We start from the raw sequence: 18,377 nt of genomic DNA, 5'->3' as shown, positions 1-18,377 counted from the left end.
CTTTTGATTCCTTTTATTTTTTTACTACGTTCTGGTTCTGAAACATCTTTTCTTCAAATCTCATATTGATGTGTACTACTAAAGTTTCCTTTGTGCGTTTGTGTAAATATTCTACAATATTCTGTACTTTGTGTAATTGGCATTTCCTAAAGCCAATCCGTCGAAATGTTGGAACACGTGAGGCAATACTGACCTTACGACTTATCTTAGAAGAAAGATTAAGAAAAGGCAAACCTACGTTTCTAGCATTTGTAGACTTAGAGAAAGCTTTTGACAATGTTGACTGGAATACTCTTCTTCAAATTCTAAAGGTGGCAGGGGTAAAATACAGGGAGCGAAAGGCTATTTATAATTTGTACAGAAACCAGATGGCAGTAATAAGAGTCGAGGGGCATGAAAGGGAAACAGTGGTTGGGAAAGGAGTGAGACAGGGTTGTAGCCTCTCCCCGATGTTATTCAATCTGTATATTGAGCAAGCAGTAAAGGAAACAAAAGAAAAATTTGGAGTAGGTATTAAAATTCATGGAGACGAAGTAAAAACTTTGAGATTCGCCGATGACATTGTAATTCTGTCAGAGACGGCAAAGGACTTGGAAGAGCAGTTGAACGGAATGGACAGTGTCTTGAAAGGAGGATATAAGATGAACATTAACAAAAGCAAAACGAGGATAATGGAATGTAGTCAAATTAAATCGGGTGATGCTGAGGGAATTAGATTAGGAAATGAGACACTTAAAGTAGTAAAGGAGTTTTGCTATTTAGGAAGTAAAATAACTGATGATGGTCGAAGTAGAGAGGATATAAAATGTAGACTGGCAATGGCAAGGAAAGCGTTTCTGAAGAAGAGAAATTTGTTAACATCGAATATAGATTTATGTATCAGGAAGTCGTTTCTGAAAGTATTTGTCTGGAGTGTAGCCATGTATGGAAGTGAAACATGGACGATAACTAGTTTGGACAAGAAGAGAATAGAAGCTTTCGAAATGTGGTGCTACAGAAGAATACTGAAGATAAGGTGGATAGATCACGTAACTAATGAGGAGGTATTGAATAGGATTGGGGAGAAGAGAAGTTTGTGGCACAACTTGACTAGAAGAAGGGATCGGTTGGTAGGACACGTTTTGAGGCATCAAGGGATCACCAATTTAGCATTGGAGGGCAGCGTGGAGGGTAAAAATCGTAGAGGGAGACCGAGAGATGAGTACACTAAGCAGATTCAGAAGGATGTAGGTTGCAGTAGGTACTGGGAGATGAAGCAGCTTGCACAGGATAGAGTAGCATGGAGAGCTGCATCAAACCAGTCTCAGGACTGAAGACAACAACAACAACAACAAAGCCCAATAGACGGTTCTTAGCAGTACGTCATACGTTATTTATTTCACTACTTTGTACTTTCAAAAATATATTAAGCTGTCACCCTTTGAATATGGTGTTTTCATAATTAACTGTCGTTTAATTCGATTATTCCCGTTATAATGTTTCAAATGGGCACTGTCCGTACCAGGTAGGCGGCGCAGCTTGTATCTTGTTTTCGTAGCAGCAATGTAAGCCACTGAGGCGCTCAGTCTGACGTTGTTCCTTGCAAGACGGATGTACCAAAGACTGTGACTTTTTTTTTAAATTTTTTACTTGAGTATGTTTGCTCTAAACTTTGATTATTGCCTTATCGCAGTGTAATTTTACGTAAGTAATCTTTCTATGTTATGACATTTTTCATCTTGTCTAGTGTTTCCGTCAAACTTATTTTCCTATTATTATTTTATAAGGCTTTAAAATTTTTATGCTGATAAAGACATCCTTAGAGGTGTCAGAAAATAGATAAATGTATTAAAAATTATTTTCAACCAGCTCGCTGTGTTATTTTTCCCCTTAAAATTTTCTACACAGCTATCAGTTATAACAACTGCTGTGACAGTTAACGTGCAAAATGATCACACAGTATCAAATCTTCTGGACCCGCAGTATAAGTGAGGAGCTCATACTGCAAATGAGGAAAACCAAGCAATGGACTATGCAGCATCACTAAGGAATGTACTTCCACTTGACTCCGGAATTACTGTGCCAAAATTTAGCGGAATTTTGAACTAGTGTTGCTTTCTTGTCGGAAAATTACCCGTGGGCTGCTGCTAATCACATGTCTCCATAGAGCTGGTGGAGAAAACTGTGCATTAGACAAACGCTGCGACAGAACACAACTGGTCCACTCATGGTCGGATTCACACATGTCCGAAGCAGTTTGGCTCCAGTACGGAGAGAAACACTGTGGCGTCAGTGCAGTGGGACCTCAGATACAGTCCTAATCTGACATATACACAAGATCCTCCAGAAAATTCTTCTCTTTTATCGGATAATGATTCAGTGTAATGGCCGCCCGCGTATTTCAAAGTTTGTAAATTTTTATGTCATATCATCTCTCTGTTCGAATTTGGAAGAAATGCTCTGATCTTTTGTTGCTGCAATTATATCTTCTAGCCCAAGTGTAAAACTATTGCCTTGAATAAAGAAAACAAACAAATTAAATGACACTATTGAATTTAAAACAACTGTTTTACTCAAGAAAATAAATTGTGAGCCTTTTCTTTATGGTAAGTATTTAACTCTGTCGCGTCCATCCATTTGAATAATTGAAAATCGTTACGAGACCGCTTAAATCAACTTCTTGTTTTAAACCAATCTTACTAAGCCGGCGCATCTCTACTGCGTTCGCACGCCACCCGTTGGACGAAGCAGCTCGGTGTTGCAATTAGTGACGTAATCACGTGCGCCTGCTGCCTTGTTTCAGTTGTGCTGAGGTTGCCCGCCGGCACACACATCCTGCCACCACAGCGGTAACTGCGGCCGAGCAGCCTACGTTAAGTGTAAGTAAGTGCCTGTTGATCATGTGCTGCTAAGAAATATCCGCATTGGTATCCCTTAAGGTAGTCGGAAATCGCCAATGGCCTCGTTAATCAGTAGCTACCCTAAAAAACAGATTTGATTCGCAAAGGCATTTACGGTTCGTAAGCTGATCTGCTGCAAAATGCAGTATTTGTGAAGTTAAAGCCCGATCATTCCTGTGAAAGAATCACGTCTGAAAGCTAAGGTTGATTCCAAGAGGTGAAATAACCGAGGTTGCGATCGCGTGCGAACAATTGTCCTCTTTCACACGCAAGAGTTCAGCGGAATGCCGAACTGCTTTGTGCTGTGGTAGCCGTTTTTTCACACGATCCAGCAATGAGCCGCGCCTAGTAGCTGTGTATCGGCGTGTCCAATTTCATTGTTCTAAGACATTCTTATGTAAATTAAGGTGCCAAATCTGTTACGGGAGTGTACAGCTCTGGTACCTTTCCCTTACCTTATCAATGTGATTGTGAAATCTCAGTAGTCTAGCCTATGTACTTGATTCACAAATTGTGTATTGTAAAAGTGTGATTGCATGTAACTTATCGTTCACTACATTTTAGACCAGACATTGCAGCATATGAAATGTTGCTGAAGGCTTGGAAAAGTTTTTAATCTTAAATATCAGTGCATTTCTATCACTGTAATGTAACAAGCGGACATCAACAGGAACTAAAGGAAGCTGTATCTTTCCTACAACATTTGGAACACATTTCTCCTGCATGTAAATGGAAAGAGGTCCAGTTAAGAACTATCATGAGATAAATTGCAAACTTAAGACGTTCAAGAGCAGAAGACATCTATGGTCTCTCTAATTTTGTAATTAAAAAAATAGGAGATATAATAGCATTTCCACTCTTCGTACTTGTAAATTGAATGTTTACTAGTGGTTGTTTCCCAACATGTTCAAAAAAGGCAGTGGTCACACCACTATACAAGAAAGGAGACAAGTCATGTCCAAGTAATTATCGATCAATTTCTCTTATACCCATTCTATCAAAAGTAATAGAGCATTGCATGCAACTCCAAATCCATAAGAATCTATCTGCCAACAACCTCCTTAGTGATTCTCAATATGGATTCAGACCTATGTTATCAACTGTGAAGGCAGTGGAAAATATTATTTATTTCACTTTGTCTGCATTCGAATCCAAACTTTCTGTAAATGCCACACTTGTAGATCTAAGTAAAACTTTCGATTCTGTCAACCACAGAATTCTATTAAATAAGCTCTGCTCGTATGGTTTGAAGGCAAAGTACTATCTCTGATTACGTCTTATTTGAGTGAGAGAAAACAAATAGTACATTTTAAAAGAAACAAATCAAACACGCTGGGTGTAACACGAGGTGTGCCACAAGGGTCCGTGCTTGGACCCTTGCTTTTCATAATTTATGTAAATGATTTGTCCAATATGACGCCTTGTAAGTCCATACTATATGCAGATGACACCACCTTTCTTACAGTAGATAGGGCCTTGGACATACTCAAGCACAAAAGTGCAGAACAACTCAGAGTATGCAGAATATGGTTAGGAGTAAATGAATTACACATTAACCACTCTAAAACTGTAAACATTTTATTCAGCCTGTGTAACAATGACAACTGTAGTTCCTCAGTTAAGCTTCTTGACATTCATCTGGACCCAAAATTGACCTGGGAAACTCACACCAATTATGTATGCAAAAAGTTATCCCGAGTCACCTATCTGCTAACTAAGCTCAGGACTTGTGTGACGGATGAGCTACTGCTAAATCCCCATTATGCCTTTTTTCATAGCCACCTCAGTGCTGTTATGGCGCAACGCCTCTGGAGGCAAAAAGAAATTTTCTTTGGCAGAAAAAGGCCATTAAGTGTATTGCTGGAGTGAGAAACCATGTATCATGTAGAGACTATTTCAAAGAGTTAAAAATGCTGACACTTACATCACTGTTTATTCTCAGTTGCTTAGTGCACATAAAGAACAAACCTAGAAAGCTATAAAGTGCGCGAGTCTGTACATAGCCATGACACACGCCAAGGGCAGATGATGGACATCCCAGTTACTAGCTTAAAAAAATACCAAAACAGTTACACATATACAGGTATACAATTATTTAACATGCTACCACCTACAGCACACAGTGTATCACTGAATGTCTTCAAAAATATTACAAAAAGGTGGCTTGGACAAAAAGCATTCTATACAATAGAAGAATTTAAAGCATGTAAAAAAAAAGATCATTTCTATTAAAACTGCTGTATGACATGACCACCATATTACATGAGCACTTCAGAAAATGTTATTGGATCATGCGGTTCTGCTTTATTTACATAATGTATTTTTACTCAATAGTTAACTGCTGTATGACATGATCACCCTATTACATAAGCTCTTCTGAAAATGTTATTGTGCCATGCTGTTGTGCTTTATTTACATAATGCATTTTCCCCAATGGTTAACATGTATTAAGCCTGTCTCATTTATATTTGTTAAAATGTTTTTCTTAGCATGTGTATTGTGTTACACATACAGTATCTTCTTCTGTCATTCTGCACAACACATTTATGTTTAATGACTACTAAACATGTGCAGTATAAAACAGCTTTACTCATTCAGAATGTTAAAAACGTATGACGTATTTTGTATTTATATAATGTATGTAAAATGACGACATCAATTGCATGAAAAATGCTTAAAGATGGATCAATAAATAAATAAATCAATCAATCACTTATAGCAGGTTTGAGGCGGGCAGTCATTTATTTCTACAGTGGTAGATGAAGGCTCAGTGTTTTGTCTGTTCTTAGACAATGGCTTCAGAAGATCCACTGGGTTCATTTCATAAATAACAACAGAGCAAATGTGAGTAGGACTAGCGCTTGGAGGGCTCCGTACAAACTTAATAATGCATATAGGTAAGTCGGCTGTAGCTTTTAGGAGTGAGTTTGTCAGCATTAAAAAAATGTGACGTAAACAATCGTATCTTTTGACTGTATTGACTTAGAAGCTTAAACTTTCGATAACGCCAAAGACTGTTGACCTTCGTACTTGTGAATTCCTCACGGACCAGACTGATAAGGTCATCAGTCCGTAGCCTTACATACTACTTAAACTAACTTATGCTAAGAACAACACACACACTCACGCCCGATGGAGGACTCGAACTTCTGGCGAGAGGGGTCGCGGAGTCCGTGACATGGCAACCTTAGTATTTAACATAAATTTCAACGTATAGTTGGGTCTTAACAGACGGACAGACACAACAGCAATAAGAATGTCTGATAAATTATTGTAAATTAACAATTTTCGGTTTTTTTTTTTCCTATGCCTGTTCTGTGAAACCTTGTTCCTTGCCAAACATCTGTTATAGGTCAACGGGAATTATCCTATAGGTTTTGATAAGTGAATCTGACAGTGTCAAAATATCTGACAGACATGACCGTTATCTTTTGATTGCATTGAATAATAAGAAGATTAAATGTTTTATATCGCCAAGGGACCGTAAACTTCAGTATCTGACGTAAATTTCAAGTTGATACCTCTACTAGCTCCTGAGAAAAAGGGGACTTAACAACCGACGAGCTGGCGGACAGACAAACGAACAACAAAGTGATATTGTAAAGATTCCGTTTTACGGATTAAGATGCGGAGCGCTAAAAAGAAAATGGTTCGATGCTTTTCAGCTGCCGTTTGAAGGGGTTAGAATAAACAAGAACAAATTATTTTTAATTTCTACTGGATTTCTGTTAAGGTTCGACAAGCTGCGTTATCGGTCGAAGAAAAATCTACAAACTTTATGATGAAAAGCAATATGAACTACAGTTTGACAAACAGAATGTCTGATTTCAGAGAGTACTACTTTTGTGCATGTCTGCCATCTTGCACCATAGCACAGGTCTTTTCTGTACCAAAGCAATTAATTTCAACATCCACTTCCCTCGAACAGGAAAACATAGAACACACAACAAAGATGGATGTGTTCTGTATTATCTGCTCGTAGTCTCTTTCGTCGCCTTGGTTGAAGACTGCTAGTTGCCTGACATATGTCACTACAGGCAGACAATGAACTATACTCAGCGTAATACGGAACGATTTTGCAAATTAAACACGAATAGCGGTCTACCAACACCCATTTAAATGGTGTGTATGCGCTATAAATTCACTTGCAACAGCATGTCCCATTGTACATTATCCCTGGAACACTAAAAGGGGAAAATGTTATATTGCTCCTAACCATCGTAAATTTTAGTGTTCCGGATTTATGCAAAGTCAATCATAATTCACAGGTTATTCATTAGTTACTTATTAGATCTCCAATGATATGTTACGTACCAAATTAAGTACCAAATGCTCTGCTTTATATCCTACCGCAATAGCTTGCAGTGCGGAGGTGCTTGTGATACACCGCCTTCAGTATGCTGCCAAGTTGGCCATTTGCATCTATCATAAAGCGGGATGCGGTACGAATGGGGAAACTGAATTGTGTTGTACGATGGTTTCGATTGATAATAACCTTTTATTGTTACTGTTAACTTTTTACCATAACAAATTTTACAAAATACCACTTAGTGCTGCATAGTGAGCTATGTGGTCAGCAGTTTAATTAAACATTTACCTATGCTGTATGACCAAAAACTTCTTATCCTCTAACAATCATAAAGTGTCTCGCGACTGACTCTTACAAACGTCAACTGCGACAACTCGCCAAAGACTATGCCGACAGACTACCAGCGCCCTCGGCGATGAATACAGAGCAAACAATCTCATTGTTGAGGCCAGAGATGCTGTTTCTTATTCTCAACTCACCCGCATAACTGTTCGTTAGGCTCGTATGCATACACAGACATTCCGACGAGCTCTGAAGGACAGTACCTTACAACGTGGAGAAGTGCTAACATACGACTCATGGTTTTGGAGGGAAAATTATGCATACTACTCACATTGTCTACGATCCGTCCATATTCTTTTTCCACTGACTGGCGGTTTTTGTAGATAATTACAGCACTTTGGAAATATTATTAATGGTTTCGTTTCAAAGACTGAATGTATGTGGTGACACTGATTTGTATCGTAGCAAGGTGGGGCAGTGGTTAGCACACTGGACTCGCATTCGGGAGGACGACGGTTCAATCCCGCGTCCAGCCATTCTGATTTAGGTTTTCCATGATTTCCCTAAATCACTCCAGGAAAATGCCTGAGTGGTTCCTTTGAAAGGGCGCGGCCGACTTCCTTCCCTGTCTTTCCCTAATCCGATGAGACCGATGACCACGCTGTTTGGTCTCTTCCCCCAGACAACCCAACTTCCGAGGTCTAAGTTACTTTGGAAGGTGATAATGTGGTTGCGAGTTGGCGAAATGAACGGACGTGAATATGGATTCTTGGTCGAGAGCTTTAATTACCTTTGAGACTGGTCTTGATTAGTCAAGAATGTCTTTAAGGCGACAAAGACGCCATTATCAGCACATCAATGAGTTGGAGCGAGGTCGTGTAATAGTGCTACGAGATGCTGGATCTTACTTTTGCGTTACTGCAGAATAGCTTGGCGGGAATGTAGCCACTGCACACGATTGCTGGCAGCGGTGGTCACGAGAATGTACGGTCTCAAGAAAACTGGGCTCCGGACGGCCACGTGGCACTAAAGACAGGGAAGACCATCGTATTCGGCGAATGGCTCTGGCGCATCGTACTGCATCTGCAGCAGCAATCTCAGCAGCAGTTGATACCACAGTGACACAACGAACTCTTACAAATAGGCTACTTCAAGTACAGCTCCGAGCCGAACCTGGTCCCAAGCCAGCGGATTCATTAGTATCATTGATTCCTGGGCATTCATGTTAATGTCAATCATGATTAAAATATTTGCTATAAACTGCCTGTATTATACATTAATATGCAAATAGAAATAAGATATCAGATCATCTGAAGTTTGTTCTTGCAGTAATTTATTTATTCATTTATTTTATTTTGTGCTCTGATGTTATCGCCAGTCCGATTAAAATATTTTCCCTTATATCGACTTTATATCATCTATAATCACTGCAGGTCGGGGACCATTCCTACAAGAGTGCAAGAATTCAAATACCTAGGGGTACTTTTCACTTGAGAACTCGCCATGTGAAGCAGAGATCAATGCCAGAATACAAGCAGGAAACCGATCTTACCACAGCCTAGCACAACTGCTTCGGTCCAAATATCTCTCCAGACAGTTCAAGGTTAAACTGTACAAAACCCTGATCCAGCCTGTTGTTCTATATGGCTGTGCGACATAGAGTATCTGGAAACAGGACTTCCATAAGCTTCTTGTTTTTGAGAGAAACGTGCTTCGGAAGATCTTCGGTCCGGCTCCAGATGCAGATACAGGGGAATGTAGGATCAGATACAACCGAGAGCTTGAGGAACTATGCCAGCAGCCCAACATAGCAGGAACTGTCAAAGCCAAACGAATGCAGTGGCCCGGCCATGTGGCCCGGATGGAGGATCACAGATGGCCTCGGAAGCTACTGGATTTCACACCTACAGGAAAGAGACCGCCAGGGAGACCCAAGAAGTGCTGGAGGGATGGCCTCCATGAAGATTTAAACCAAGTGACAATAGATGTGAACGGATGGTGGATAGCAGCAATGAACAGAATACATTGGAGGAGGAAACTTGTAGATGCGTGCGGTCCACTGGGCCTGATCACGTAGTAATAGTAGTAGTAGTAGTAGCAGTATATCGACTTTAATACATCAGAAAAAGAACAGATTACACCTCTGTACAAAGTAGGCCTATGCCATATATTTTTGTCAAGATCTTTGTTATAAGCAACAGTTGTAAAGCGCGTGCTGGTTACTGGAAACGTCTCGCTGTTCAAAAATGGTTCAAATGGCTCTGAGCACTATGAAACTTAACATCTGAGGTCATCAGTCCCCTATAACTTAGAACTACTTAAGTCTAACTAACCTAAGACATCACACACATCCATGCCCGAGGCAGGATTCGAATCTGCGACCTTAGCAGCAGCGCGGTTCCGGACTGAAGCGCCTAGAACCGCTCGGACAGCGGCCGGCTGCATCCATATCGACAGATAGCCAATAGTCATGGCGATACATTAAAGCGTGTTCCATCTTTGTGTCATAGGCGGTTACACAGGTTATTAATTTCACATTTTTAATGGCCTATCTCTTGCTTACTTTAGCCTGTGATCTTGCAACGTTAATCATTTATATGTATTACATAGACAAACATATTCTCGGAATTTCATTAGCCTGCATTAATAGGGTCTTGGTGCTGAGATTCTTTTCAGTGTAAAATACTGCTTCAGCCGGTTAAAAGTTATAAATCACTGATTTTTTGTACCTCTTAATAGTCGTTTCACATGTCGTCTTCATATTTGGAGGCAATACTGATATTGTCTCTGCAGTGAGCTACAAATTCTTTCAAACTCCTCCCTATCATTTCGCAGATATTGGAAGGACCGTAGAATCCCTGCACCAATTCTTGAATCATATCAATGGGAGTGCTGTACAATTAACTATTGACGTGACCCCAGCCAGAAAAACCCAGAGGACTGAGGTAGGGATACTTTGGGGGCCAAGGTACAGGCTGTATTAGACTACAGGCTGTATTTGACTACACACTGTATTTGACTATAGGCTGTATTTGACTACAGGCTGTATTTTACTACAGGCTGTATTTTACTACAGGCTGTATTGGACCTATCCATCTTGAACCAAATTGATGCGTTAGATGTCTTATATTAGCAGTAACATGTCTCGGAGCCACTTCATGCGTCTAGCACATTCTCCAGCGTTGCGCAAAGTAACTTACGACTTGGGTGTGTGGTGTTTTTTAAATATACATTTATATTTTGATTAAATTATTACTCTTTTGTGAAGATTCAGAAATCTGTTGTGGGTTTTGCACCACTTCTTGGCGGGAAGAGCAAAGACTTTTCAAAAACTTGAGTACTGTATGTGGTAGCTTATACGTTACCTGAAAACGTTTGCAGAAGGCGTCATGTTCTCAAGATTAAGAACAGAGTTTGCATTGCCGCTTAATTTATTTGTGAGGTGATCATGTTCGATCATGACCGGATATGAGACATAGCAACTACGAACAGAGAAACCTATGGGACCAGACAGAGCTGGAAGTTTTCTTTGCTATACTACATCGCACATTAAAAGAAATTGGACTTAAATCACAAACAAGGTAACTAACAATGCACCTTCCGCCTTAACAACGTTTGCCGACATGCAGTCGGTCCCTGGTAGCTGTATGAAAACTATAAAAAGACCGTTATTTGTGTTGCCATTAATAGGAAATGGATAGCATGGAAATACTTTAAATAATAAGCAGGCACTACTGCATTTGAGAGCACAATAACCAATTTAATTATCTTAGTCAGTATTGCTAACAAAAGGCCCCGTAACATCAATTTTCTATCTTTCTGGCTCTTTCTTTAAATAAAGCCCTTTAACATTTTCGACATTTCATCTTAGCTGCACACACAAATTCTTACATAGCACTGAACAACAGTAATATTTTATTATAACTAATTAGTGATTGCGGACCACGCCACATTCGCGTCCGCCGTCTTCAAAAAATATATCAGGACTGTGGTAACAGAAAAGGATTACAATTCTTCAGCTGTCAAAAAATAATAATCACAGAATATCGCTATCGATACAATTTATGAACAATTCGTATTCTGCGCCGTGGCGCGTAAGATATTCTTTGAAATATCAGATGGTCGCTGCTCAGCGACGATCTAAGAAATGTTTACACAAATTGTATGGCTTTTATGAGCCTGCGTGGTTAGATTATCGAACGTAAGTTTATTTAAGCTATCGAAACAGATACTAATATTACAGGTAAAATTTGAACCCAGTTAGATGGGGACTCAATCGAAAAGTCTAGATTTCAAATACATTTGTACCGTCTGGAACAATATTTCATGCTGAAGTCAGTGGTGGTTACTAAACAAACATTCGTAATTATCTCACCAAAGACATGTTTGCACGCCATTGTTTACTGGAACTTTTGGAACTTAACTGGAAATAAATTCGCAAATGCAAATATCTTAGCTTCAACTGTATTAGGCGTTGATATACTACTTATTAGTGAAAAATTTGTGTTGGACTGGACACGAACCCGTATTTCCCACTTATCGCTAGCAGTCGCCTTTACCACTTTGGCTATACTCGAATGCCTATCGAACTGACCCAAACGTCCATACGAGTATGTCACGTCTTCTACTTCCTTATACAATTGGAACTTTACACGGATACCCGAAGTTGTTAAGGTGACCTCTTGTGATAAGTGGGAAATCCGAGGTATAGTCCCGGTCCGGTAATAATTTTCGAGATATTCGCAACTTCAAATTTATTTAGAATTTATTTCGTACAGATGTCGATCGTCAATGTGAACAACAGACAGACAGTCTTCAGCAGACGATGTACTTGCTGAAGCAAAGATACAGCGAGAGTATTGATATTCCTGAAGCACGTCTTTGCTAGTCTGGGGTGAGATTGCGTAACAAGTGTTTCCGGTGACACGGAAGCGCCTGTACACACTATCTGTACGACTATGTGACCAAGGTGATCCGGTACTGATGAGAAGCTCCGCAAGCTGTGAGTAACGTAATCTCCGACTCCTTGTTCGTGCTCCCCGAAAGGGCTTTTGCTCATTCCTATTGCTTTCTTTATTTGGTTATATTGAAAACACATTCAGGCTGTATTACAGTCGCAGAATTTAAATTAGATGGTTTTCGCGAATCTTCTGTCTTGTAAGTACCTCTTCAAGTAGTTAGGCTTTTTAACTGCACCGTCGCAATACATACGAGGGTTATTCGGAAAGTAAGGAACGATAGGTCGCGAAATGGAAACCACAGTTAGCTACAACTTCCAGCTACTTATCTCCATAGTCGCCGATCCGACTTACAAGGGGAGGCCACGAGGTTTGGAACACGGATTTACTGCAAACTTCGTACACTCGTAGTACTCAATGAGGACACAAAATGTGTAAGCAGTAGCGCATACTTCTCAAGCGTTATTGAGGAAATCGCAAGATAATTTCTGTCGTCAAACATATACCTGTGAGTGGCCATTTTTACCATGAAGCGCCGACAGCCGAGTGGTTAGTTCAAATGGTTCAAACGGCTCTGAGCGCTATGGGACTCAACTGCTGTGATCATTAGTCCCCTAGAACTTAGAACTAATTAAACCTAACTAACCTAAGGACATCACACACATCCATGCCAGAGGCAGGATTCGAACCTGCGGCCGCAGCAGTCTCACGGTTCCGGACTGCGCGCCTAGAACCGCGAGACCACCGCGCCCGGCGAGTGGTTAGTGTTCAAGCTCTGTAATCAGTGGATCGACTCCCGCTATTCAGTTATTTTTTCTAATACAGTCATTTTATTTACTATTTATATTGCAATTGATATAATGGGGAAAATATGTGTAATTGGATGAACTTTTATTAAATTTACAATGTTATTTGGCAGTCTACACATTTTTATTATCACAAATAATACAATATTCATAACTACCGACTAGTAAACGACCAAACGCATAAAGTGATACTGAAAATGTATGCTTGTCCGTGATTTAAGAAATCCCTTATAGCTGGAAGGACCCCAAAACGACTTGTTACCTCCATGTTTTGACCGGCACAGACGGCTTTCGAAAGATGTACAATTAATCGTCGCCTTCGACATTACGAGCACAAGTTGCAGGATGATATTTTTCGTAAAAACATGAAAAACGAAGTTAAACGGCACTAGCTGCATTGAATAAACGCTATGTTTCCTCACACGCAAGGTCTTTTGAGATTTTCCGTGGAAAAACAAAGCTCGTAAACATTTTAAAAAACCTCTCTTTCAGCCGATAATTTGGAAGCAAACCATGCGTAACACAGCATTTCCTAAAATATCGACGCTGATCATTTATCATGCAGTATCGAGGGTATTTTAATAGCGTCTTTACGAGAAGCAATTTCGCTTTCTCTTTCGATACATTTTCAGTACCACTTCATGCGTTTGGTCGTATACAAGTCGGTAGTTATGAATATTGTATTATTTGTGATAATAAAAATTTGTAGACTGTCAAATAACATTGTAAAATTTAATAAAAGTTCATATTACATCAATTGTAATATAGATAGTGAAGAAAATGACTCCGTTAGAAAAAAAAAACTGACGAGTGGGACTCGATCCACCAACCCAGAGCTTGAACACTAACCACTCTGCTGCCGGCGCTTCATGGTAAGAATATGTTTGACAACCGAAATTATCTTGCGATTTTCTCAATAGCGCTTGAGAAGTACGCGCTACTGCTTACACATTTTGTTGTCCTTATTGAGTACTACGAGTGTACGAAGTTTGCAGTAAATCCGCTTTCCAAACGTCGTGGCCTCTTCTTGTTAGACGTTTGTCGTAACGTTGTACCAACTTTCCAATACCCTCGTTATAGAAGGCAGCTGCCAGTGCTTTCCGCCAATTCTCTACGCTGGCCTGCAGCTCGTTGTCTGTGCCAAAATGTTGTCTTCATAGCCAGCGGTTCATGCGAGTAGAGAAAAAACTCAGAGGGAGACAGTTGTGGACTGTATTGTGGGTAATCAAACATTTCCAATTGAAAACGATGCATGAGCATCTTCATTGCCCCCGCAGAATGTGGCTGATAATTGTCTTGAAGAAGAAAACGCACGACAGTTATGTAATGTTGGCTGCAAAGCTTCAGGCGAAATTCCTCACTAGGCCCTCGTACTTGGCGGGAGACACTATTGTCCGAGGTATCTTTATGTGCTCACTGTGTGCTCAGAACTAAAAAGAACGACGTAATGCGATCGACGGGCATAACAGAGAAACTGCTAAACCTACCTGTGCAGAACTTCATAGGATTTTCACTGTGGTTTCCATTTCGCGACCAATCGTTTCTTACTTTCCGAATAACCCTCCTACTACATCTACATGGATACTCTGCAAATCACATTCAAGTGCCTGGCAGAGGGTTCATCGAACCACCTTCACAATTCTCTATCATTCCGATCTCGTATACCGCGTGGAATGAATGAACAGGTATATCTTTCTGTACGAGCTCTGATTTCCCTTATTTTATCGTGGTGATCGTTCCTCCCTAAGTAGATCGGTGCCAACAAAATGTTTTCACATTCGGAGGAGAAGGTTGGTGATTGGAATTTCGTGAGAAGATTCCTTCGCAACGAAAAACGCCTTTCTTTTAACGATTTCCAGCCCAAATCATGTATCATTTCTGTGATACTCTCTCCCATATTTCGCGATAATACAAAACGTACTGCCCTTCTTTGAACCTTTTCGATGTACTCGGTCAGTCCTATCTGGTAAGGATCCCACACTGTGCAGCAGTATTCTAAAAAAGGACGGACAAGCGTAGTGTAGGCAGTCTCCTTAGTAGGTCTGTTACATTTTCTAAGTGTCCTGCCAATAAAGCGCAGTCTTTGGTTAGCCTTCCCCACAACATTTTCTGTGTTCCTTCCAATTTAAGTTGTTCGTAATTGTAATACCTAGGTATTTAGTTGAATTTACGGCTTTAAATTAGACTAATTTATCGTGTAACCGAAGTTTAACGAATTCGTTTTAGCACTCATGTGGATGAACTCACACTTTTCGTTATTTACGGTCAACTGCCACTTTTCGCACTATTCAGATATCTTTTCCAAATCGTTTTGCAGTTTGTTTTGAACTTCTGATGATTTTCTTAGTCGATAAACGACAGCGTCATCTGCAAACAACCGAAGACGTCTGTTCAGATTGTCTCCAAAATCGTGTATATAGACAAGGAACAGCAAAGGGCCTATAACACTACCTTGGGGAACGCCAGAAATTACTTCTGTTTTACTCGATGACTTTCCGTCAGTTACTACGAACTGTGACCTCTCTGACAGGAAATCACAAATCCAGTTACATAACTGAGACGATATTCCATAAGCACGCAATTTCACTACGAGCCGCTTGTGTGGTATAGTGTCAAAAGCCTTCCGGAGATCCAGAAGTACGGAATCGATCTGGAATCTCTTGTCAATAGCACTCAACACTTCATGTAAATAAAGAGCTAGTTGTGGTTCACAGGAACGATGCTTTCTAAACCCATGTTGACTGTGTCAATAGACCCTTTTCTTCGACGTAACTCATAATGTTTGAACACAATATATGTTCTAGAATCCTGCTGCATATGGACGTTAACGATATTGGCCTGTAATTTAGTGGATTACTCCTACTATCTTTCTTGAATATTGGTGTGACCTGTGCAACTTTCCAGTCTTTGGGTACGGATCTTTCAGCGAGCGAACGGTTGTATATGATTGTTGAGTATGGGGCTACTGTATCAGTATACTCCGAAATGAACCTAATTGGTATATAGTCCGGACCAGAAGACTTGCTTTTATTAGGTGTTTTAAGTTGCTTCACTACTCCGAGAACGTTTACTTCTACGTTACTCATGTTGGCAGCTTTATCGATTCGTCTTCTTTTGTGAAGCCATTCAATAAGCAATGCAACACATTTTCTTTTTCCCGCCAGTTTCGATGGAAAAAATACTGGATTTCTTGTGGGACATCGTGGAATATTTCACTTCATCCTCTGTAGTTTCATGAAGTTCCTCTAGGTGGCAGCGCTGTACATAGCTTTCGCAATAGCGTCTGCAACGGAGGCGCATTCCAAACAGCGATCTATCATTGAGTTTCTTTTGGCGGAAGTCCAGACCATCGCAGATATTCATAGGAGCTTGCAGAATGTCTACAGAGACCTAGCACTGAACAGTACGGTGCATTAGTGGGCGAGGCGCGTTATCACCGCAGCAAGGTTCCGCAAACCTGCCCAACCTCCGGCGTGCCGGCGGGCTGCCGACAGCTGTGCTACTCTCAGGAAATTGAAGAAACGACTGCAGCTTGTTGGTCGCCACAAAAAGTACAAACGAATTTCTTCTCCCTGACAATGCAAGGCCTCATAAAAGTTTGCGCACCCGAGAAGGACTCGCAAAATTTCTTTGGACTGTTCTTCCTCATCTATCCCACAGCCCGGATTTTGCATCTTCCCATTTTCATCTGTTTCGCCTAAAGAAGAATTCACTCCGCGCGACGCAGTACGTGAATAATAGGAGGGTTACTGATGCAGGAAGACGTTTGCTCCGATGTCGAGGGCATACAGGCCCTCCCAGTAAGGTCGCATAAGGCCGTCGCACTGAACGGAGATTATGTTGAAAAATAGGATTTTGTAACTAGAAGAGTGTGGAATAATTGGTGCATTGGAATCCTGAATAAAGCCAGCCTGCTTTCAGATATACCGGGTGATCAAAAAGTCAGTATAAATTTGAAAACTTAATAAACCACGGAATAATGTAGATAGAGAGGTAAAAATTGTCACTCATGCTTGGAATGATATGGAGTTTTATTAGAACAAAAAAAAGTTCACAAATGTCCGACAGATGGTGCTGGACAGCAAAACGTCAGTGACTGCGCATGACAATCGTGTGTAAATGGAGCTGTGATGAGAAAGATTCAGATGCGCCAGCAGTCGCAGCATGTTGACGTGACCTGAAAAGGCGCCTTTAGTGAAGCTGTAATATCAGAATGGGGAATGTGCTAGTTCAGCGTTACGATCCTATTGCCATAGGAAGGGGATTCGAACGGGTAAAGGTCTGTTGACAAATGCAGCTGTGGCGAGAATGATTTCGAAATTCGAAGCCACGGGTTGTTTAGACGATAGACCCCGTAGTGGCCGACCGAGCACAAGGCGTAATGCTGCCGAGACAGTTCTGGAAGAAATGGAGACTGTAGCGGGTTCGTCTGTGCACGGGGAAGTCAGCGCTCGTCCAGTCACACGTCGCACAGGCATTCCATTCACTACTGTTTGGTTGGCACTGAGGCGTACCCTCCGATGCTATCCGTACAATATCCATCGGCATCATGAACTGTTACCTGGCGATTTAGTGAAGCGGAGGGCATTTGCGGTGTGGGCGTTCCCAAAGATGGCGGAAGATGACGATTGCTTCAGTAATGTGTTGTGGACCGACGAAGCTCATTTCGTGCTCCGAGGGTCTGTCAACGTCCACAACTGCAGAATTTGGGCTACCGAAAATCCTAGAACTGTCGTGGAAAGTCCATTGCACGACGAGACAGTCACGGTATGGGTTAGATTTACCACACCTACCGTTATCGGGCCTTTTTTCTTCGAGGAAATGCGTGATTCTGGTTTTGTAACTGCTACCGTGACGGGTGAGAGGTACGCCGATATGGTACAGAAACGCATCATCCCCGGCCTGGCTGATAAACACCTGCTGGAACTTACGATGTTTATGCTACACCCCATATAGCTAGACGCGTGAAAGATCTCTTGCGCGCGTCGTTTGGTAATGATCGTGTACTCAGCCGCCACTTTCGTCATGCTTGGCCTCCCAGATCCCCAGACCTCAGCCCGTACGATTATTGGCTTTGGGTTTACCTGAAGTCGCAAGTGTATCGTGATCGACCGACATCTCTAGCGATGCTGAAAGACAACAT

The 18,377-nt window shown here is 41.0% G+C and overlaps 1 protein-coding gene across 6 annotated transcripts in view; it reads left to right on the top strand.

The window, feature by feature from the left end:
- LOC126336797 (alpha-methylacyl-CoA racemase) overlaps positions 1 to 18,377 on the top strand; it is a 176,437-nt gene that overhangs the window by 21,120 nt on the left and 136,940 nt on the right. For 2 of the 6 annotated variants that reach the window (XM_050000828.1, XM_050000829.1), the window contains exon 2: positions 2,783 to 2,858. The exons of 1 other annotated variant lie outside the window; for it this stretch is intronic. The gene's annotated coding sequence lies outside the window, so the exon portion shown is untranslated. Of the gene's footprint in view, positions 1 to 1,665; positions 1,684 to 2,782; positions 2,863 to 18,377 lie in introns of those variants that run through there. 3 more of the 6 variants (XM_050000824.1, XM_050000831.1, XM_050000830.1) reach the window with 2 other exon arrangements.

Source organism: Schistocerca gregaria, chromosome 2 (genome assembly GCF_023897955.1).
Source record: "Schistocerca gregaria isolate iqSchGreg1 chromosome 2, iqSchGreg1.2, whole genome shotgun sequence".
NCBI lineage: Eukaryota > Metazoa > Arthropoda > Insecta > Orthoptera > Acrididae > Schistocerca > Schistocerca gregaria.
This window is presented reverse-complemented; position numbering and strand designations above follow the sequence as displayed.